At 41.5% G+C, this 23,675-nt stretch overlaps 1 long non-coding RNA gene across 1 annotated transcript in view; it reads right to left on the bottom strand.

Annotated features, from left to right (window-relative positions):
- LOC137848302 (uncharacterized) overlaps positions 1 to 23,675 on the bottom strand; it is an 85,616-nt gene that overhangs the window by 11,197 nt on the left and 50,744 nt on the right. The window contains exon 2 of the long non-coding RNA XR_011091264.1: positions 3,024 to 3,129. This is a non-coding gene — a long non-coding RNA (uncharacterized lncRNA). The remainder of the gene's footprint in view (positions 1 to 3,023; positions 3,130 to 23,675) is intronic.

Genomic DNA, 23,675 nt, shown 5'->3' with positions numbered 1-23,675 from the left:
TCACCTGCATGTCACTGTCTTGGCTTTTAGAGTATTTATCCAAGGGTAGCATACAACCCTGTTGTGATCTTTACCTGTGCCAGCAGGAGAAACCAGACATGCAGTCCTACAATAGAAAGAGAGGCTGCTAGACCACTGCTGGTTTTGAAGAGCTTTTCTCTTGTGGATCTCCATTAATAAAAGAGACAGTATCCAGATGAGGCAAAAGTCAACAGCAGAAAATATGTTTGAGAGGTGTCATTAATGGACATACTGTTCCTACCTGTGTGTTGACCTTAGGAACAAATGAATTCAGGTAAGTGTACATTAGAAATAGTTTTTGCAGTAAGCAAGGAAACAAGCAAACTAGTTAGGTGTTACTATTTATTGTTTTCTATTTCTTCATTCAGGGTGGTGAGGCACATACACAGGCTGCCACAAAAAGGTTGTAGATGGCCCATCCCTGGAGGTGTTAAAGGCCAGGTTGGATGGGGCTCTGGCCAACCTGATCTAGTGGGTGGCATCCCTGCCTATGGCAGGTGGGTTGGAGTTAGATGATCTTTAAGGTCCCTTCCAACCCAAGCCATTCTATGATTCTATGATTGTATGTTACCAATCTCTTTTAAGACACTATGAAATAAATCCATGCTTATGGTCAGTTCTGCAATTTACTTGATATCCTTAACCTCTAGCAGAGAAAGACTGTGGTATTGAAACACTTATTACAGAATTGTCCAGACACTTTTTAATGTTCAGTAATGGAAGGTGCTGAGCATACTTCTGTTTCCTCAAAGTAGCAAAAATTCACATAAATTTCAGGTTCAGAAACAATATGCTGTATTCTCTGGTAAGATTTATTCTGAGCTGAATTCTGCAAGGTATTGCCTATGTACTGGAAACTGGTAGTTAAAAGTACAGAGTTGATAGCATTAAATAATGTGACAGAGATTCTTAATCCCTTGTACAATGCAGCTCCTATGAAAAGCAATTTAAGTGCTGATCTTTTTATTTAAAAAAAAAAAAAAAGGAATAAAGCAAAGTTGAATTTACCTGTCAAAGTGGTTCTTCTATAATTCATTATGGAAAATTATTAAGTTAAACCTGTGAACTGAAATCTGTATTGTACTATTCAAAGATAATGAAAGTTATTCCACGGTTTTGTACACATACCTCCTAAGCCTCATTTAAAGGGAACTTTTTGTGCCTTATCACATGGTTCCTAATGAAACAGTCACTTTTCCTCAGATCCAAGATGAAGAGAAATGTAGTTACTGATTCCCTGCTCACAGCAAATCTGTGTAGGCTGATCCTTAAATGTTAGCTTTTCCCATTGACCTTCTCTAGACAGGTTATGTTTACAGGACTCGAAAGAGTGTCCCCAGCACTCTGGGAGGTGGAAAGATGAGTCTACAAGCTGATAGTGTTTGCTAAACCCATATCTTCTGAGAAGTCAGGTGAACAGATTTGGCCTCATGTATACCTGTCCACATGTTTGTGTTACATTACAGTGCTGATGTACCCAGCAAGGAGCTGCACTGGATCAGGCAGCACTAAGTATTTCCACCGTCTCTTGCTCTCAGGCTACATCTACGCCTGCCCAGTGCAGATCCAGAGCTTGCCATATCCCATCCACCCACTTTGCCTTTATATCTGCAGTGAACAGAAGGCTGCACTATGCTGAAATATATGGAACAGTGCTCCATCCTGCAGGAAAGATGTATTTAATTTGTTCCTTTCTCCCTTTAAAGAATTTTATATGGAAAATATTTTCAGGTTTGGTTTGCTTGAAGACATTCGCAGAGCAATCTGTGCCCTGTAATTCCTTGTATGTCCTCTTGGCAGTATATGTATTTATTACTATGTTAAAAGTATTTCCTTAAGTTTCTTGATCACTAGCTATTGCATTCTGTTGCACTGTGCTAAGTGAAAGATACCAAATACAAGATACAGCAGCCTATTTCCTAACACAGGAAAATTCCTATTTCCTCATATGAGCAGCAATTGCTTACGGCCTCAGTTGGCTGTGACCAGCAATCTGCTCTAATCCCATGCCTGTGTGGATCATAATCTTGGGCAGACACCTGCCACTAAAGCACTTCACTGTGTGGTGTGGTGACTGCATCCCAATAGCAGTGGGTAAGTGATACTGCCACCCACAACCACCTGTTCTGCCCACGTGGCAGCCTGCTACTGAGGTGGTCTGCAGAGACACGATGGCCACCTCCAACCACAGGGCTGCGTGCCTTCTGGAACAGGGGCATGACTGTCTGGTGCTAAGCGGTTGTTAAACATGCCAGTCTGCATTTCTGTTCGGATGTCCAGTTCATAATGCAACCTAGACCATTAAAAATGTGTGTGCCATAAGCTCGGAAATGCAGATGAACAAATTATCTGCAGCAATGCCTGTGAGGCTGGAGATAGCATGGCTAATCTCCATTCAGCATCCTAGTTAGGTCTTGAAAGTCCTGGTCTTCTTTTTAAGCTGCTTGATAAGATATTGCTTATAATTTCTATGCTTCTGACTGTCAGGGCAGAATAAAGTTGTGTTAGTGAGACACCTCTGAGCAGGTGAAGCCAAGCCACAGACACTGCTCCTTAAGATCCTTAAGACACTGTGCCTTAAGATCCTTCACATATTTCTTCTGCCAAGAGAACTGGAAAAGCTGTTTCATTAGAGACAAGGGACTACCATGACAGTCTCAACACATCAGTTCAGATGTGCCCAAATGTAGCACAAACTTGTTCCCAAACTTGTTCTTTATTAGGGCATGATCCAGAAATTTGTTATTACTCAGCTTTATCCCTGCTGCCACTAGATGTACTTCTGAACCTAAGTGGAAAATCCACATTATTAAGACTATACTCCCACAGAAAATATTTTCAGGATCCTCTTTAATTAGGACTTATAGGTCAGAAGAGTGAATACTGAAAGACAATGATTAATTCTTTTGTCAAGCTTCTTTCACCAGATATACTTTCCACTACTATATTGGAAGGGGAGGGAGTGTGAAACAGCATTAGCTTCCCAAATGAGCAAGTTTTACCTTCAGATACTTCAGGCTGCAGTTCCACCATTTTCCGGACACAAACATGCAGTTTTTCTAGTGCTGCCACAGACATAGATGTGGGTAAGCAGAGGAAAGCCAAAAGCTAAGGATGAAATAGAAAGTGAAGAGGAGAAGTTAAGGACACATGGAATTTACTTCTGATGATTGTGCCGGTGCACTGTACTCACCGGAGCAAAACAAAGTATTTGGGGATGCCTTTTATTCAGCAACTGTTCCTAAAGTTTCAAATGATATCCCTAGCCAAAATCTCTTTTCATCCAGCTGTGTCTGAGCCTCTGTAAGACAGTATTAACTAGGGAGGATCATATAACTGCAATTACAGTGGCTGACATTACTTCCTCTGTGCAGGTGTGCAAGGTGCTCCGTCAAACCTGTCCAACCCAGCTTGGTCTCATTCTCAGCTCACTGGGAGACTGCCTTCCCTTAAGAGTTGGAGCAATCTTCAATTTTAAACTTTCCTAAGACTGGGAAATTAGGGGATTTTCTGGACTAGGAATTTGATTTCAAAAGCAGCCAAGCAGATACAGAATCTGGGATCTTCAGGCCACACCTGCCATAATGGTTAGCTGATGGATGACTAAAAGTTTGCTCTAGAGTACTGTGGTGGGGGACAATAACTTTTTTTCTTACCAAGAAAAATCAGCACTACTGAAGCCCTGCAGTTGCCAACACAAGGAAAGACATTCGCTTTCAAAGCCAGATGTGTTTGGTATTTTCAGAGTGGAGTTGTTCTCCATACCATCTGCTCACTGAGCACACTGACATGGGGAGTTAATGCAGAGCAGGAGTGCAACACAAACCATGCACTACCTCAGTATGCAGTACTTTCCTTGCCTAGGCCAGCTCTCTGCTGAAATAGACGCCTTGCTGCAGTCAATCTCTGCAGTTAGCTTATGTTAGGTGATCAGGTCAGGAAAACAAATAGGGCTGACCACAGAGATGGTGAGAGCAGCCTGGTCCTTCATTACAGACAGATCTAGACAAGGCTGTAAGCTTAGAATTGAAGTTTAATCCCTATTAAATAAATACATATATACAACTGGAGTGGATTACCTAGTGGATACCATATCCACAGTACTAAAACAAAAAAACAAACTCAATTCCTATCACTGAGAAGATGAGGCACTGACTCATTTTGTGCATCCAGAAGTAAATAGAAATCAAGCCTTTTATTTACCTACCTCTGAATTATTACTATTTCTTGTCTACTACGTGTAATCCTACTGTGGTAGGACATTTAATTCTCATTTCTTAGAAGACATGAAAAAAAAAAAAAAAAAAAAAAAAACACAACAACATCATCAACAAAAAACAGCTCCTAATTCAATTTTCATACTAATTTAATTTGGAAATTTTCATTCAGTTCCCAGAAGTGTTCTAGATTTGAGCTTTCATAAATGAGGAAAGTGCTTGAACTTCGGAAATTCTTTGCATCATTTGTTTTAACAGATGCACAATACAGTAATCATCACGAGTGTTGAAACACTCATGAAGCTGGCATTTTATAAAAAATAAAAATAAATTAAAAAATGGAAAGATACAGATGGGCTAATCCCTGCAAAGTGCACATGCATCACCACAGATGACTTTTTATTCTTAGGTCACAGTGCCCAACAGAACAAATGTGTGGGCATTAGTGATTTCCCCCACAGTGTGCTCTGCTAGGTCATCACCAGACACTGTGTTTATCCTTGAATAAAAGCTCTGGGCTAGTCACATCCAAGAATCTACAAGGTTGGTAGAAGGGGCTTTTTTCCATTCTAGAATGCACCCAAAGAATCATTACTATCTGTACACATGCTTGTCTGGAATAGCCCCGGAGTGGTAAAGTTAATGCACAGGCACTGTACAAATGCTCCGATCGCTTGTAGAACTGCTGCTGTGATTTTCAGACATGCCTGACTCCTTGTAAGATATACAGCAGGTATCAGTTGTACTTAAGGATATCGGGTCCATAAAAAGTAGAAACATGAGTTAAACAGAGGTGTTGACTTTTTGTCTGACATTGTGGATGACACAAGCAGCCAGATCACTAAGTGAATAAACAGAGCTTTTTATTTTCCCTGCAGCTATGTGAGTTCTGGTTATTTCTGACACACCTGCAAAGCCTCTGTGGAGCTTAAAATAAGTGTCTCATAGAGAAAGTTTGACTTAAACACACTTTTGCACGTGGGATCTGATTTTGGAAGAGATGGGCCAACAGTGCTATTACAAAGGCATGCCAAAGAACTGTAAGCTTGCATATGTACCAGTTAACATCAAATCCCTTGTTCATCAGGGAAAGTGCATGTGCACATTTCTCACAAAAAAAAAAAAAAAAAAAAAAAAAAATGGGGCTGCATATTAAAGCAGACAAAACTCTGGTACAGCCTTCTTTACTTTCTATTTCTGAAAATATTTGGATAAAAAGAGGGAATCTCTGTTTTACCCTGTTGCCTATTCCACAAATAAAATCACCACCACTTGCATGAAGACAATAGAGCAGCAACTTTACTGCTTGTTAAGAGCTTCTGGGAAATACTGATACCATACCCTGTACATGAGATGCTGCTCCAACCCAGAGCCACCCGCCAGCACACTGCACTACTCTTTCCAGCACAGTTCCTAGTCAAGCAAGGACAGGGGTTTGACCCTAGTTTGGGAACAGTTGTTTCTTCTCCTTCACTAAACACAGATTTGAAGGAGTAAACTGAGCCAAAAAGACCTGAACCTACTACACTGGATTGCCTGTTCCTTAGTATGCCAGAAAATGTGCTAGAGGCCCTCTTTCTACGGAAAGATTACCAACCGATATATCCAAAAAGATCTAGTGCCAGACAAAGTTTTTTTCCCCAGTCATAAGGGAGAAAATTCTCTTTGGATTTGCTTACTACAGAGACCAATCAGTTTTGCTAGTAGTAAAGGGCAAAAGCACCTTCACGCTTGCATTATTCAGTTCCAGTTCTTCTACCATCCAGACGTAAGAAGGCTTTTTAATGAGGTACCAGTTAACTAAACTTTATTTACCCAATAAAGCCTGCAGGAAGCAGCTTGAGCAGGCAGAAGGATCTAGGTTCATACAGGCTCAGCTGAAAATGCTGCTGATGCTAGCTCCCTTCTCATCAGATAAAGATGTGCCACCAGGAATTTTGAATGCAGCAGTTTCACATTCGTACCTTAGAGACTAGGCTATGAGTATAGTCAGGACCTATGAGTATAGTCAGGGGGGGACACCCAAGCCTAGAAGTGGTGTTAGCTGCAAAATCACAGCCCTTCCAACAGGCAGACTGAGACTTTGTCCCCTGCCCACCTTTAAAGCTTTAACCACTGTGTGCAAATGTCAGGTCCCTGAGAGTTTCATCTACTGCCAGCTGAAGCCAGTGGGAGCTCTGCTGTCATTACAGACCAAATGCCCTGTGTAGGAGTACTTAGTGTGGCTATATTCCAAAAAAAAAAAAAAAAAAAAAAAAAAAAAAAAATACAAACTGTCTCTTGTCTTCCCCTTTTAAATATAGCCTGGCAATGACCTATCTTCATGGGAGGTAGGCAGTGCTGCCTGTGAGACCAAACTGGTTGTGACTGAAGATGAGCAAGAAAAGGAAGGCTTAAGCCAACTGCAATATTCATTCCCCGGCACTTGTACCTCTCTTCCAAAGTGTCTGTTATTAAGAACTTGGTATTTTCATAACAGCTGGATAATGGACAGCGGGTGTTTCTGTGGCGACATATTGAGAGCTCAAAGATTAATGTGTCATTTTACTATTTCCATTCTGATATCTCTATGCTGATAAATGCTTGGCAATCTTACCATCCCATTAGTAATATTAAATACTGTAAACCTGGGGTTTGGGGAGATATAAACCATTTTAAAATTGAATGTGACCAATAAAATGTTCTCTGGGCATTTTTCCAATGCAAACACTCTCTAAGCTCACTATCAAAATATAGCACAGAAAAGAGCTACTAGATATTTCTTTCATAATCAAGGCTAAGAGATGTGAGCCTGTCAGGGTAGTCCTTTATGAACATGCAGAGAGACGAACATGCAGATACTTCTGTTTTCAAATAATATTACAACATGAATCAGTAACATTTGGAGGAGCTGCTTTTAGATTTTCCCATCAATGTTGGATTGAATCTTTGGCAGATGGAAACCTCTCTCTTATATCACTCTGTTCTGACAAACTCTGCTCCTCTCATCCATAAAAGATGGCATTGTTTTCTTCAAAGAAAACAGAGTAAAGCCCAATGAACAGTAAAAATAGCTGAATAGGACTGGGGAGGTGGTGTGGGGGGTGTATCTCTTTGACACAGAAGCCCTTTTTTTACCCGTACAAGGCTGAGATGAGTTAGTCACTAGCTGGATGAAGTCAATCCCTGTTCTAGTACACTTTCTCCAAGGTCACCCAACGAGTCAATAAGCAAACTGGGCTGAGAACATGAGAATCCCATCTTGCAAGAGCAATAGTTCCACTATATTTACTCAGGCTCTTGTGACTATTATGGCTTTTTTTTTTTTCCTCTCGGTGAACATCAGCAGATCAGCAGGCAGCCTGAAACTGGCACTGTTTGAGAGTTCATACAAAATAACGTATGTAGCAGGTCAGCGTCAGCAGACAGGGAGCAGAGAGGTGGGGGTGCTGCAGAGGGCTTTGGGAAGGACGCAGAAATTCATCCAAGGCTTGCAATGAACAGTAACATTTGAACATTTGCTGAAGGGAGAAAGAAAGAAAGAAAAAAAAAAAAGGATTCAATCCTCAAATGAATGGGACTAGAACATGACCCCGGGAAAGGTCACTAAAGCACAGAGGCACTTTTCCACTCTGTTTGGTTTAGGCACTAGAATGCAATCAGGACGCTTGGCAGCTCTGAGCTTCTACAAGCACCTTAGTAGCATTACATTTAGATGTATATATCCTGCTGCCTTATGTCTCAGCCATAACAGGATCTTTTCTCAGCCCTGAATAAACAAAGACTGATCTTTTCCTACATCATTCCTATTTCAATAGAAATACAGAGGTCTGGTTATTGGTCTTGACTTCAGAAAGCTGCTTTCCTCTGTATATGAGCTGGGGCATGTAAAATGCTGAGCTGCCTGTGGAAACAGCCTGAGCCCTGGACATAAAGTGACACAAGCAGAACTGCTCAGCCCCACTTTGTAGTGGCACTCACATAGGAAACACATAGGAAACTTCAAGCTGAAGAACAAGTGATTTGAAGCAACCCGGAAAGAATTCTGCAAAGCACTGGCCACCACATGCTGACCACGATACCAGTGAGGTTTGATGGTGAGAGTGAAGGTGATATGCATGGAGATGAGATGGAAATAGCTTAGCAACTCAGCTGCACTTAGAAAGTTCAAGCAGCCAATATTTATCTTCTCCTCTCATTCATCTTCCCTTATAGTCACCTACTTGAAGGTCTTTACTTGAAAGTACAGTACAGTTTGTTGCACTAAGCCTTCAGTAATTACAGTTTAAGAAATGCCACTGATGGGAATAAGAAAACAAGACACATCAAGAAATATTTGTACAGACTCTAAGGCCACTTAAAGAAAATTTGAAGTTTGTTTATCATCATGAGATATTAAAAATAAATAAATAAATAAATAAGGAAAAGAATCACAGCAATGTGATCATTAGTAGAGGTAAAACATAGTTTGAGTCCAAAATTATCCCCAGAAGAGCTGCCAGTCTGGAAAACCATTACCATAAAATACGAGGTCATGTGGGTGCTAGCACGTCCTTTGTCCCCAGATGAATAACTAAACTGGGAGCTTCCAGGCAGGTAGATCTAGATAAATATCAAGAAGTGTGCCTGATTTTTCAAACCCACAATACTGTAGGGTGACCAGACATCCTCACATCCAATGTTACTCTTTAGGAAGGTTTCTTTACAGGAGCTGGTGGGAAAGGTTTTCAGGAGCCAAGCAGACCTGCTTCATCTTCTCCTTTGTCTTTTTCTAGGACATCCTTCCACCCTCTGAAGATAACCCTGGGTATCACCTATTCAGGCAGTGGAGTACTCTGACTTGGCATCTGCTGTTAACATTCTATAACAATTTCCTCTCCTGTGTCCATAAGTCATTGTTCAATGAGGATGTAAAGAAGGCAGTTTCCTATTTCCTCCTTTGTTCTTGTTCATGACCTGTGAAACTGAATTGATTTGATGGCCGATTTAGCCCTTTTCCAGTAGGTGTCCCCAGTGCTGGCCTCACTTAGGCTCTTCCTCTCTTCTTTTAAAGCATGGCTGCGAAGGCCATGCGAGCACTAGTACTACACATGGGAGAGGTCATGGGTGACCTCACAGCACATGAGAAGAGGACACACAAGGAGGTTTCTTACCTTATTCCTCCCTCCTGAGGACAAAAAGTGCCCAGAAGCCAGGTGAGCTGTCACAAGCCAGGCTCAGTCTGCTCTGCCAAACCACCTCGTGGCAGAATGTTTGATTAAAAACTGCACAACACACACTCAGATGTACACAAATTGGCTGGGACTCAGGAAGCCCTGAAGCTAGGTTTAAAAACCTGTTCTCACAGCTTGAGAGTAATGCTCTTAAACCTAGGGACAGTGTCAAATGGGGTCTGATTAGCAGAAGTTCACCACTGACTTTGGAATGTAATTGCCTCGTATAAGTAGAGGTTAATTTCAGTTAAATAGATCATACTGATATCCCTTGAGACTGGGTAAGCTGATCTAAGATGAAGCTGCCAGATCGGTGTTTTAAAATTAGAGCAATGCCCTCCCTTCTTCAGGCCTCCCAGCATCATTCTTGCTGCCACATGCTAACCCCACTGCAATCTGATGCTGTACCCAACTGAGAATCGCTGTGCTCAAGTGGGAGGCAATGAGAGCACAAGCACCACTGCTACAAAAGTCAAGCAGGATTTGCTTCATTGCCCCCAGGATGAACAAACATGAGGGTCCATTTTGATGGCACCATGATGGCACTGTGAACATCTTCCATGTACCACCATTCTCTGTAGGACAGGAATATGCCCTCTCTAAAAGTAAAAGGATAATTCTCCAAAAAGAATGCAATACAACAGTAGAAAGGAGCTCCCTACCATCTGGGCAGACAGGCACCGAAGGTCTCAGACAGGATCACAGCCATGTCTTGCTCCCCTGTTCAAAATGCTAGTACTATTTCCTGATCAAAAACTCAATTAGAAAATGCAACCAATGCAGATAACTGATTATCTTGTAAAAGACTCATAAAGAAATTTGAGTTTCTGGAATTTGGGGGCTGGAAGGTACCCTTAGGACAGAATAGGTGTGAAATGATTCTGGGTAGCTATATGGTGGTCCTTTTTGTAACATGTCTGTTATAACCAGCAATCTAGAAGGGACTTTTTTAAAATTAGAAAAAGATATCCAGATGAATGATATACCCACTATACAAATACCTAGTCATCCAGGTGTTAAGAAATTTCAAGTATAAAACTGCTGATCAGGTCCACACACAGGGAATCCCAATTCATATGCACTTTCTGGTTCCCCCTTCATTAAAACCAGGTAGCAAAAGAAAGGGAGGTGAAATTTAAACAGCATACTGAACTATCATCAGTTATTAACATCCAACTGGCTGAAAAGCAACCGTTGCTCAGGCTTGTGGTGATCTTATTCTCAGAAGACAGCTCCAGAGCCCTTCTTCTCCACCACATCAAAGCCCCCATCCCTTGCTATTCAGTGTTTGCCCTGCCCAAAGAGCCCACCTCTGCCCACCCACGGGTAAAACAGCAACATCATGGTTGGTGATTTTGGCTCTGCAGGTTTACACCATAAAACCACAAAACTGAGTTTTAGCCAGGACAGGAAAGGCTCCTGGACAGAATTTGGGTGCTTTCACAGTGGGACAAAAAGTCTTTTCTTTTAAATGTCAGAGCTCAGCATCTTGTATCTATGTATGTAGACATCATACAGCAGAGCTGTATCCAAATGCCCCCAGGTACATTAGACCAACATAACACAGGTATCACCGGCTTTCATGGACTCTCGCCATTTCCTGCTATCTCTGTATATGACAGATCTTAAACTCTGTGTAAGCTCTTTCTTTGAGAGTGTCAATACAATGCAGACTGATAGGCTCCCAGGATAGTAGACACAAGTTTGTTTCCCTATGCTCTATGCCACATTTTAATACAGTTAACAGCTCCAAGTGCACCAAAGGTAAAAAGGCAATGAGAGACCATGTCACATACACATCTAGGAAGGGAATCAACAAACTGTCACTCACATATCACTCATATGGAGTCATTCTCTGGGTTAACACATCCAAAAAGTCCATCCAGCTTTTTAAATGATCAGTAGTAGTCCATTTTCAATGATCACAGTTAATAGCCCTCTAGCAATCCTAGATAAATCACTTCCCTTTTTCCTACCTAAAAGCTGTAAACCACAAGCACTTGCTTTTGTGCTCTGAATCATTTTTAAGGAAGCAATTTTACATTTCTCCATAATGTTTTAATTCAGGATCCTCAAAAGAACTATTTATTTTTGTATGCTTCACTACCGTTTTCCTCCACACCTAAATTTCTTCCCTATGTCCCTTTAAAATGCTAATTTTTAGGTGATTTTCTGTCACATGGTCTCACTCAAAATGTTACTAGGTTCATCTTGAAGTCCCTTGTCTCAGTTCCACTCCCATGGAGATATATGCATTGCTGTCATTACAACAATATAAAACTGTTTTGAGAGAAGAGCCAGATGGAGAGAGACACGAATCCTGGGCATATGAGGACACACTTACAGGATTGACCCAGAGGGGTTTCAGAAGAGTTAATGTTGTCACTGGATTGAAAACTCTGTTTTATGCTAGTAGCACATAAAGCTTTTCACTGGTCTGTGTGGTCGTCTGCAACTTATCAATAAGTATGCATTACTGTGCATTTTTTACATAATTGACCTTCATTCTCTCAGTTCAGCATGCACAGTAACAGCTTGTGCTGGGAGGTATCTGTTGTTTAACAGAGCAGTTGTTAGCAGCCACCTGAGAAATACGTGATCACGTCCACTCTGTAGAGCCTACAGGGGATACAGCAAGGTTAATGGTAAACCCTCCTCACAACTTATATCAGAAAAATTTAATCTGTGATCTTAATGTTACCTTACAGTACTTTGAGTGTCTCTACTCCCTTCAGCTATAGATCAAAGTACCTGTTTCCACCAAGAGGAAATTTGGCCATCTCAGCCCTATGTCATTCTGATGCCAAATAGAAGTTTTGCAAGAAGAAGCAGCCAGAAATCTGTGCCTCACATCTACAATGAGGCAACTCATAGTGGAGCTGGGCATTTCTCTTTCTTGCATTCTCAAGGCAGTCTGGGGAAAAAGGTTTTACTTTCTCCCAACTCTATCAGATGAAATGCAGATGCTGCTGAAGGTGTCTTTGATGGGAAAATATTTCACATTGAAATTGAAAATGGGTCATCTGCAATGCTGGAAACTTGAATTACCAGTTGCATGTAGCACAGCACTGGGGTGTAGGTTGGGTCCACTTTATTTGGATAGGTTCTCCTATGACTAACACTCAGAGACATCAGTTATCACTTGCAGAGCAGTGCAACAAGGCTATATGGGGGCAGAATCAAAGGCAAGCCGATGCCTTGTCCTGAGAAATGCCTGCAATGTGACACTCCTGCCCTGCATTGCCTAGAGGAGCTCCTTTCCCTGACGCCAGGGTCACATTTGCCTAAGGTGAACTCATCAAAGAGTAGAGCTGTGCCAACCTCAACAGGATGTTTGTTGTCACCTCCCAGCCAGACCTTAGTGGTGTGCAGTTGTATTGCTGTTCCTCTCTCCTATCTATGGGTGTGCAAGCCATTAAGACAGCAAGAGCCATTGCCCAAAGGTGCAGGTCTTTACCCAGGAGTCCTATCTCTCTTCTCCTTGTCCTCTTTCTGGGCACTAGAGGACTCTGACCTCTATGAAGGTGTTTGAATTTAAAGCATGAATACTTCAGAGCTCACCTTCCCGCAGTATCATCTCTGATGGCTCTTCATCAAGGGTTGCACTTCAGTGTGTAATGGAACATGCTGAAAGCCATGAGACAACAGATCACATGTTTCTGAGATATTCCAAGGGAAAACAGGATATCCACTCACTTGATCTAGGCAGTCCAGGCATATGCACAAGAGAAGGGATGAAGTTATTAAAGAGTTAATACAAACCATTTAGGATATTATTTTTGGACTGCCCTTTGTGAAGAGACAGCATATTTTCCCAGCATGCCAGTGACCTTCTCTTGCCACATGTATCTAAGGTTGTGCACAAACCTATGCTCATGCAAGTTATCACCGGAGCCTTTAAAAAGCCCATATACCCAAACATTGCATGGAAGATGGGACACTAAAAGGAAAGGGTGAAGGATTTTGTTAACTGATTCATCACTAACACCGTTTTGGCATGTGCTAGTGACACAAGATAATAAAATTTGCACGGCACTGTTTTATGTCAGAGGAATTTACTGTTTGGGAAAGCTGCCGTGGGAACAGCTCTGAAGAGACCTGCTCACGAGAGCACTGTCTGCAGAGTGGTGCAGGAGCCCGCCCTGGCCCCTGCAGCCTCAGAGGTTCACCACAGAGGCTCACCGCAGGCAGGGTGAAAGCTGTCACCTGCTCGGCTGGACACGGGGAGCATGACTACCACTAATGACAAACGAGGTGTGACTTCTGAGGAACAGGCTGGGCCCAACCACAGGGTTAATAATTCAGGAACTAATGTAATTGTCTCAGTACTATTGGACATTAATGGTTTTCAGTCATTACCCAAACTTGTTGTTTCAAGTTGAAAAGTCCTGTGTCACATCACAGCAGAGTGGTGACTTATATCAGCTCCATATGTAACAGGGACAACTGATGGGTGTTTACCACAGAACGATGTTTTCAAAGATGCCTATGCTATCTCAGAGACTAATGTAAGAAAAAGTTGGCCTCTGTTCACCTATATTTCCAGAGATCATCATTCAAGTTTAGTTGAGAAGGTTTCAAATTCTATTTCAACAGGATTTAAACAGTATTATCCAGCAACCCCTCTGAATGCAAACAGCCCTTTAAAAGATTTGAAGATTTACTTGTATATAGAGAAACAATTCTTCCATTGCAAAATTCTGCATGCTGAGTAAATCACATCGTTTGGTGATTCATTTTGCAATTTGTCCGGATAACAGATACAAAAGACTTCCAGCTGACCACACACCAGGAGCTTCTCCACCACAACCCACAGTGGGTGGCAGCAGAGGCCCAGCAGACAGGGCAAAAGCAGCCAGAGTCACTGAGATGTTTATCTAGAAAAGCAGATGTTACAAAGGGTGACTTCTTGTGTTGTTTTCTCCAAGTTAAAAAAAAAAAAAAACGGGGGGGGTGGGGGGTGGGGGGGACGCGGGACGGGGACGGGACTTTTTTTAACTCAAACAGAAGAGAAGACAACTCAAACAGAAGAGAAGACAGAATCAGTTGACAAACACATTCCTGTTAAGCAACCTGGCCAAAAATGCTCATGTACTTGTAGCAATGTACATAAGTCTGATTTGTCTGAGCACATGTACAGACTGTAGAGGCTTGAAAGTATTCAGACTAGAGAAGAAATGCTATAGATGGCAATGATAAAAGTTGTCTCCATGTGGACAACTGATTAGCGGTAGCAAGAGATCAGGTAGCTACTATCAGATGTTAGGAAATCATTCACAGGTCTTTTCAGCACAGCTCTGAGATTTTAATGACTTTAATGACAGTCCTTCCCAAGGCATTGCTAAGGTAGAGTACCTGTAAGAGGGAAACCTGCACTGAAGACAGTGTCCATCAAAAGAATCACAGAATCACAGAATTTCTAGGTTGGAAGAGACCTCAAGATCATCGAGTCCAACCTCTAACCTAACACTAACAGTCCCCACTAAACCATATCCCTAAGCTCTACATCTAAACGTCTTTTGAAGACTTCCAGGGATGGTGACTCCACCACCTCCCTGGGCAGCCTGTTCCAATGCCTAACAACCCTTTCAGTAAAGAAGTTTCAGTAAAGAAAAGCCTTTAAAACTCCACTGAGCACAGCTGAAAACACGGAGGTAACCACTATTGACTCACAGATGCCTTCAGGTTTCATGCTCTAAAGCTTTTGACTTTTTAACCTCTTTTCAATTCTAAACAATAGCTGGCCTCTCCCACCTCATAGGAAATGCAGAGGCAATCTTCTGCATTTGCACAAAGGACAAGGTAAAGGCACAGTCATTTCCTTCAACCAGCCATTTGGCTGGCACCCAGGAGGGCCAGCCGCACCCTGGGGTGCATCACGCATGGCACTGCTAGCTGGTTGAGGGAAGGGATTGTCCTGCTCTGCTCTGCACTGGTGGGGCCTCACCTCCAGTGCTGTGTGCAGGTTTGGGTGCCATGGTATAACAGAGATAAAACTCTTAGAGAGTGTCCAAAGGAGGGCTACAGATATGGTGAAGGGTCTATCTAGAGGGTAGGGTGTATGAGGAGCAGCTGAGGCCCCTTGTTTTTTTCAGCCCTGAGCAGAGCAGGCTGAGGGGAGGCCTCATGGCGGCCTGCAGCTCCCTCACGAGGGGAGCGGAGGGGCAGGCGCTGAGCTCTGTTCTCTGGGGACAGCGACAGGACCCGAGGGGACAGCATGGAGCTGGGACAGGGGAGGGTCAGGCTGGGGGTTAGGGAAAGGTTCTGCACCCAGAGGGTGGTCGGGCACTGGGACAGGCTCCCCAGTGAAATAATTATAGCATCAAGCCTGTTGGAGTTCAAGAAGCATTTGGACAGTGCTCTCAGACACTTGGTTTGTTTTTTTGGGTGCTCCTGTGTGGAGCCAGGAATGGGACTCGATGAGCTGTGTGGGTCCTTCCAACTCAGGATACTGTGTGATTCTATCCTTCTAACCCAATTATCCAACAAGTTGTTTTGATGTAAGCATATACAATTCCTGTACTAAAAACTGACTCTAACAATGAGTACAAAGGAAAAGTGTCTCAAAAATCACTCCTGGTTCCAGAACATGGTAACACACTTGGGTTTAAGCAGGCAAAAAGAAAACTGGTAGCTCAGTGAATCACAGTGATGTTGGCTGCTAAAACATTTTTTATAAGGAGCTGGCTAAAGTTTATCAATATCTTAATGTATATTTTAGTAATTGACTTCTATGTTATTTGCATGCTCTCTCTGTCTCTCTCTCATGTGATGGGATTTTTTCAGAATTGTCAATGGAATTTTCTTTTATGTTTGTGAATAAATGTTACAAGAATCACATGAAAAGCCCTTTCACCCCCACCCCAAACTACAGAAATTTCCTATTTTAACTCCTCCTTACTGGGGTGCACAATCAAAGCCAGCATTAGAAAAAAAAAATATAATATATATATTATATATATATATATAATATATATTTTATATATATATATATATATAAAACACTAGAAAGATGAATAAAAATAGAAAACATTAATTATGAAGTGTCAACAGTAATCCAAAGAGAAATGTCATGTGTCTTTATAAAAAAACTATTTTTCCATTAAACACCAATCAGAATACGTAGCAGCCAGCACAAACTTAGGTCAATTAAAATCCAGTGCAATAAAAAAGCACAAACGAAATGTGATCTGAATTAGTTAAATATTTGTCCTTCAATGTGGATGCTTTTCTAATGTAGTAAAATTCATTCTTATTCCAGGATCAAACATGGGTGTTTTTTTGTTTGTTTGTTTGTTTTTGTTTCCTATAAGTATATAACAGTAATAAAGTTGTCTTTATTTAAAAAAAAAAAAAAATCATGTTTTTGAAAAATTACAGGACAGCTCCAAGTACCTAGATTTCTGTTGAATGTAGTTCTACTTCAAATGGTACATTTGGAGGTGACTTTGTGGAAATTGAGCTGTCAATGTGACTGAGGGGAAAAGCAGATTTAAAATGATTTATATTCTGACCATTCCTCTGACTTTTGGGACTACAAATCTCAGTAGAAATTTAACTCATTTATATGGTTAAAAACTTTGATTTTTTTTTTTCTTAGGCTCTCATCTTAAAAGTTTTGTAGTGAAAAAATAATAAAAAGCAACTTCTAATCTGTTGCTTGACTATTTAGGACTTTTGTGCTGCCAAAGTCCTGCATTCTTTTTAACTGCTTACACATGTACCCCAGATGAGTTTATTGGTGAAACCTAGATTATATTCTTGAGGATATGGCTATAAATTAAAAATACAAAATAAAATGACAGCTTCCTCCTACTCTTGCATGTTAACTTAATCTACTAACTAAACTATTTTCCTTTTGAGCCTCTCTGTTTAAATTTGGCCACATAGGCTAAAAGTCCAAAACTGATGGAGATAAGGAACATTAGGAAAGAGTTTCAGTTAAGACGCACGAGTTAAATTGGAGTAGAGATCAACTGATGATAAACGAGTTAACAAATGGATTTTTGCAAAACATAATATATATTATTAAGCTGTCTTCCAACTGCAGGATCCATGGCACTTGACAACATAAGGAATCTCAGCCTCTGCTCTTTCTGGAACTGCCGCAACCTTGCGAACTTTGTACTCAATCAAAAGAGGAGTAAGTTTTTAAAAACTAAACAATGGGTAAAATTTATTCATAGTGCAGTTCCATTTACTTGTCTGAAGTTAGCCTAGTAATGAATTGTAACCATATATTTCACCTAGAGGATTTACTGAATGAAACTGAAAAGGCAGCTTCAAAACATTCTATCAGGTCAGACATCACAGGAAAGACCACACAGTACTGGAAACTCACACATGGTCTCCTCAGCCTACTGTTTGCATGTACCCAGTAACAGAAAAATCTCTCCTAAAAATTAACTATGGGACTTTAGCCAAAACAGCAGTTATAATTATCCACCTGAACAATTTGTACAGAATATTTGCATGAATTCTCTCCTACTTGAAGTTTTTTACCATAGTCCTTCAGACAGATACACCTGCGTTGCATGCTTAAGAAAAAAAAATTTTTTTGATTGAATAAATTCTGTGACTTGTGCTAAGCAGTTCGTATAGGTCATCATGAAATCATTAAAGATCATGAATCCATGGCGTCATGATTTTTTAAGAAAAACAGTTTGAGAAAACGACTGGAGGCTGGCTTCATCTCTCCTATACCTTGTCCTCTGAATAGTTTCATCTAACTGCATAACAAATCCCACCTATGTCATAGCCTTCTGAAATTTTCAGGGATGTACAAGTGCTCACAAGGCACAAAAATAAAAATGGACTTGGAATGAATCACATAGGATTTTCACCAGGGTCACAAGAGAACAAGACATAGACCCTCCCATCATGACAGAATGTGTCCTTCCTGTGCCAGCCCCATGAATGATGTATACATGTAGAGTTTTGTGGAAAAGGACTCAGATGTTACACCATAATCTTGTATAGTGGAAGAATAAAACATTGAGGCTTTATTCTTCCAGAACAGTTACATGTGATCACTGAAATGTCAGCTACTTTTCTAACTCTTAAACCATCTATGACATTTAACTTAAAATAAAGTGTATTGACATCTATATCACGAAGTCACGATTAAACTTTAATGAGAGGCTTAAAAATTTACCAGCAGAATGTATTTTTTGAATGGGTCACCCACATCAAAAATGCCATATTCCATCACAGAGATAATATTTTAAAAATAACTTCCTAGATTCACATCCTTCCAAAGGATGATTCAGGAAGGGAGGAAAATTATACAGGGTTCAGTCTTGACAAGGGCAGAGCGTTCTTCATTTGTGCGTTAATAATGTTTGAAGAACAGATTAAACTGCGGAGGAGGACTGAGAAACAGAGGCCAGTGAGAAGAAAAAGAAAGCTACTCTGAGTGAGGACACCTTTTAGATATGCCAAATTAATTGAATGACTAATTAAGTCAGTAATTCAAATCAGAACCAGCTGGCAGTTTAACATTCCTCAGACCCTTATTCAGCAAAATTTTTGAGTGTTTGCCTGGTTTTAGTCCCACCAAAGTCAATTAACAATCAAAGAGCAGCTCAGAGAGCTTGAAACCTGAGAATCATTCCCCTTATTTTTATATATATTTTTTTCTGAGACTGGTAAATTAAAGATTTCTGGAGTTTTGGCCTGGTCTTAGCTAGCTGCATCCTGTGCAAAGGTTTTGTACAACAAAACCAAGCCACCACTGCATCTTGTATGACCTACATATAAACACAGCAGTGCAACACATGGAGAAAGATTTTTGCCTCGGTGAATCATCCTGCTCACATCTTGTTTCCAATGGTGACCAGAGGCACTGTTGAAGTGCAGCAAATCTGTTCTAGAGGGACGCAATCACAAGAAAAGCTCCTTCCTTGTTCATTAAACATTAAGCCCAGGAAGTAAAAAAGCTAAGCAGGTCTGCACAACTCCCTTCCAAAAATCTCAGCATTAGTGCAATGGTAGAAAGTCTTTTCCTCTATCAGAGTCCTTCAGAAGAGCTTTCAAATGAGTCATGAGTCCTTTTTCCTTAACTGTTGCCAAGGACACTGCATCAGAGTCACAGGAAAACTAAAGTGGTTGTTGTCAATACCAAAAAGCTCCACAAGCTTTAGCAGAAAGTTAAAACCTTTCAAACTACTGCAGATGAATAATCTGCATTCCCTCCTGCTATCTCAGAACATGGGGTAATCACACCTTTCTTTGATGGTCTCTTCAGGTCTGTTTTATTTTAGGCTTTGGACCTGGTATTTGTGCAGAACAATTTGTGGTGGTTTTCTGACACTGATAACTTGCCAGAAATTTAGACATCTCCTCATGTTATTTGAAGGAACTTAGACACATCCTAAGGAATCTTTCCATTTGTGCACTAAGCGGGTTTAATTTCTGTTATTTTGGGAAAATATTTTGTATTTCTCACAAAGTTTTCTGACACATTTACAAAACTGTTGTATGCAAATCCCCTGCTGCATTCCAGATTGAGGTTTATTGATTAATTGTTCTTGCATGCACAGGTTGCCATCATCTCAGAGCATGAGAAAATGGACACAGTTCATAGAATATTGTGTTTCATATGCAGGAAATAGATCAGACCCCAATTTCCTTAACATCTCTTTCACAGTGAAGTATGTGTGTCTTACTTTTTCTTGCATATACACAGGTATGATTAAAAAATATTCTTAGCAAAAGAAGGAAAATGTTTGTGGGGGGTAAAATTCCTTCATGGCTTCCTGAAAAGGTGTGTATGAATTGTCTGAAGAGCGATCTGCAGCCCAGCAAACACGTTGCTTTTCCATAAGATTAAGCTCTGCAGGAACATATTCTATTCTAAGAGCAGGGAGCAAGAAAGAAAATAACCTTGCAGTATCCTTTAAGCCTTATCTAAACAGGAGTCAGGATTTTTTGTAAAGTGACTGATGACTGTAGGTGCCTTGAGACTCTATAAAGAGGTCTGATTACTAGGGCTTAGGGTGTTGTCTGAAAACAGCAGCCTCACTGGTGCCTTGTGTTAGCCAACCTCATAGAGAGGCAGTCAAACTCACTAGAGCCTTCCCTTACATCAATTTCCAGCACAACTTATTGGTGATACTGTATAGCAGATAACCCACAATCTTGGTGCTTCAGAGTCCTCCATGTTTCATTTCCTACCTAAGCCTAAAACGTCTGCCACAGCTCTGTGACAAAACTGCTACACTCAAAATTGTCAGGGATGCTTGGAGATTCTCAAAATTGAGGGCATCTTTACTTCCAAGCCCCAAGTGGGAAGAAAGGGAAGAGAAGAAAATGTTGGCCCTGTAGATGTCAAAGATAACCTCCAAGCTGTAAAGCAATCAACTCCTGTCCTGTAGAGACCTCAATCAGACACACTAAAGCAATAACAACCAAGGTGCTAATTTCAGCAATTGATCTCCAGGCCAGTGTTTACTTCAAAGGATACTTGTGATCATTTGAGTGTTAACATTTCCAAACAACTAGTATAAAAAAAAATGTCCCATACTGAGTCGAATGACTTTTTAAAGGAGTGTAATTCATTCTGACTGATGAACCAGGGAACATATGTTAAAAATAAAACTCTGTGTAGCATATGAACTGTTGCAATTAAAATAATGGAAGCCCACCCTCTAGGGTAAAAATGAATCTGCCTTTACCAATGATAGAAAACAGCAGTGCAGTATTTGGAACCAGAAAACTGATGTTCCTCCACCACATTTTGAAAGGCACCCTTAGACCACCTTCAAGATGGGATCCCTTGTCTACAAATTTTTTTTTCTTCTCATCTTCTTCTGCCTCGCAGTTTTGTCCAGAATTTATAAGGCTTCAGGTGACTTAGGACAGAATCGAGTGTGTATGAATAATTCTACTACAGATATTTCCAGACTACTCACAAGACCTAGGAGGACAGGGGATGGGTGGCATTCAGTGTTGCAACTGGAAATGTTTAGGGCCTAAAACTTGATTTATGTTGGCCAGGATGGCATGATCTTTTGCCTCCTCTCTAACTGTAGAATTAGGATACCATGTACTGTAATTGAAACAAAAGGAAAACATATCTCCAGTCAGCCAGAGTCTGTATGTCCTGTGCAACGATGTATCTTTAAATACAGTGAATAGGTTTGAATTAGCCACTCATATTCTGCTTATCCATATAGTTTATTGTGCTTCTGTCATGAACATGTGCAGAACAGAGAAAATAGCGTAGGAACACAAGCTAATATTACTAGATGAGCAGTTGTCTGACACTTTTCCCTAGTCTGCTCTTCTGGAGCTGAGTTTTTCCTTGCTAGAGAGTTTGTGTATTGAGACCAGAGATCAGAGACTAGGATGGATTCCTGTCAAACCACACTAATAAGGGCATATTCACATTGGCCTGGGTTGAGGCCAGGTATCAGACCCAGCAACTATTCAGCACTCAAAACTCTTGGCTTTAGATAGGTCATGTTTTCAGGCACTATAGGAAGTTCACACTTCCCAAAGAACCAAAAGCCAGCCAGGCCTACAAAGAGTACCTAAGCTCTCTGTTCAACTGCTGTGTTAATTGTAAGGTACTCATGTGCAGCATCAAACCCCACATTCACGTGTAAGACAGCTCAGCTGTCTAAGTCATGTTCCAGCTATACATTTCCAGTTCCCAGCTAGGACAAGACAATTGCCTTGTGAGCTCTGGGCCCACTCTGAAGAAAGTGGAACAGTTTCAAATCAAGTGGCAACACAAGTGACACTGTTCTGCTCTTGAGTCTCAGCTGAGAAGAGCTAACTGAGAAGCTGGAATACCCCAGACAGTAGATTTAGTCACCTCAGTGTTCAGTGCTTTTGGATGGAGATGTAGGAATCAAACCTTTCCCACTTCCAGACTTTTTCCATTGATTGATACTATGGAAAAATGGCCTCTGATCAGGCTGCTCCTGGGCCTGCGTGGACTAAATCGCAGCCTATTTTATGTGCTAACACCAGAGCAGCAAAACTTTTTGATGAGATACGTGGTCTCAATCCATTGATCAGGCACAAAGATAACAGAATCAGAGAATCACAGAATTGTCTAGGTTGGAAGAAACCTCAAGATCATCAAGTCCAACCTCTGACCTAACACTAACAAGTCCTCCACTAAACCATATCACTAAGGTCAACATCTAAACATCTTTTGAAGACCTCCAGGGATGGTGACTCTACCAGTTCCCTGGGCAGCCCATTCCAATGCCTAATAACCCTTTCAGTAAAGAAGTTTTTCCTAATAACCAACCTAAAATACCCCTGGCGCAACTTTAGCCCATTCCCCCTCATCCTGTCACCAGGCACGTGGGAGAATAGACCAACCCCCATCTTGCTACAGCCTCCTTTAATGTACTTATACAGAGCGATAAGGTCGCTCCTGAGCCTCCTTTTCTCCAGGCTGAACAAACCCAGCTCCCTCAGCCGCTCCTTGTAGGACTTGTTCTCCAGACCCCTCACCAGCTTTGTTGCCCTTCTCTGGACCCGCTCAAGCACCTCTGTGTCCTTTCAAGCACCCTCAATTGTAGCGATGGGCCCAAAACTGAACACAGTACTCAAGGTGCGGCCTCACCAGAGCCGAGTACAGGGGGACAAACACTTCCCTAGCCCTGCTGGCCACACTGCTTCCTATGCAAGCCAGGATGCTGTTGGCCTTCTTGGCCACCTGAGCACACTGCTGGCTCATATTCAGCCGACTATCCACCAATACTCCCAGGTCCTTCTCTGCCTGGCAGCTCTCCAACCACTCATCTCCCAGCCTGTAGCTCTGCTTGGGGTTATTGTGCCCCAGGTGCAGGACCCGGCACTTGGCCTTGTTGAACTTCATACAGTTGACCTCAGCCCATCGGTCCAGCCTATCCAGATACTTCCTACAGAGCCTTCTTACCCTCGAGCAGATTGACACACGAACCTAACTTGGTGTCATCTGCGAACTTACTGAGGGTGCACTCGATGCCCTTATCCAGATCATCGATAAAGATATTAAAGAGGACTGGCCCCAGTACCAAGCCCTGGGGAACGCCACTAGTGACTGGATTGAATCCATCCACCATGACTCTATGGGCCCAGCTATCCAGCCAGTTTTTAACCCAACAAAGCGTACGCCAGTCCAAGCCACGAGCAGACAGTTTCTTGAGAATGCTATGGGAAATGGTGTCAAAAGCCTTGCTGAAGTAAAGGTAGACCACATCCACAGCCTTTCCATCATCCACCAAGCGCATCACTTTGTCAC

This window comes from Anas acuta, chromosome Z (genome assembly GCF_963932015.1).
Source record: "Anas acuta chromosome Z, bAnaAcu1.1, whole genome shotgun sequence".
Lineage (NCBI taxonomy): Eukaryota > Metazoa > Chordata > Aves > Anseriformes > Anatidae > Anas > Anas acuta.
This window is presented reverse-complemented; position numbering and strand designations above follow the sequence as displayed.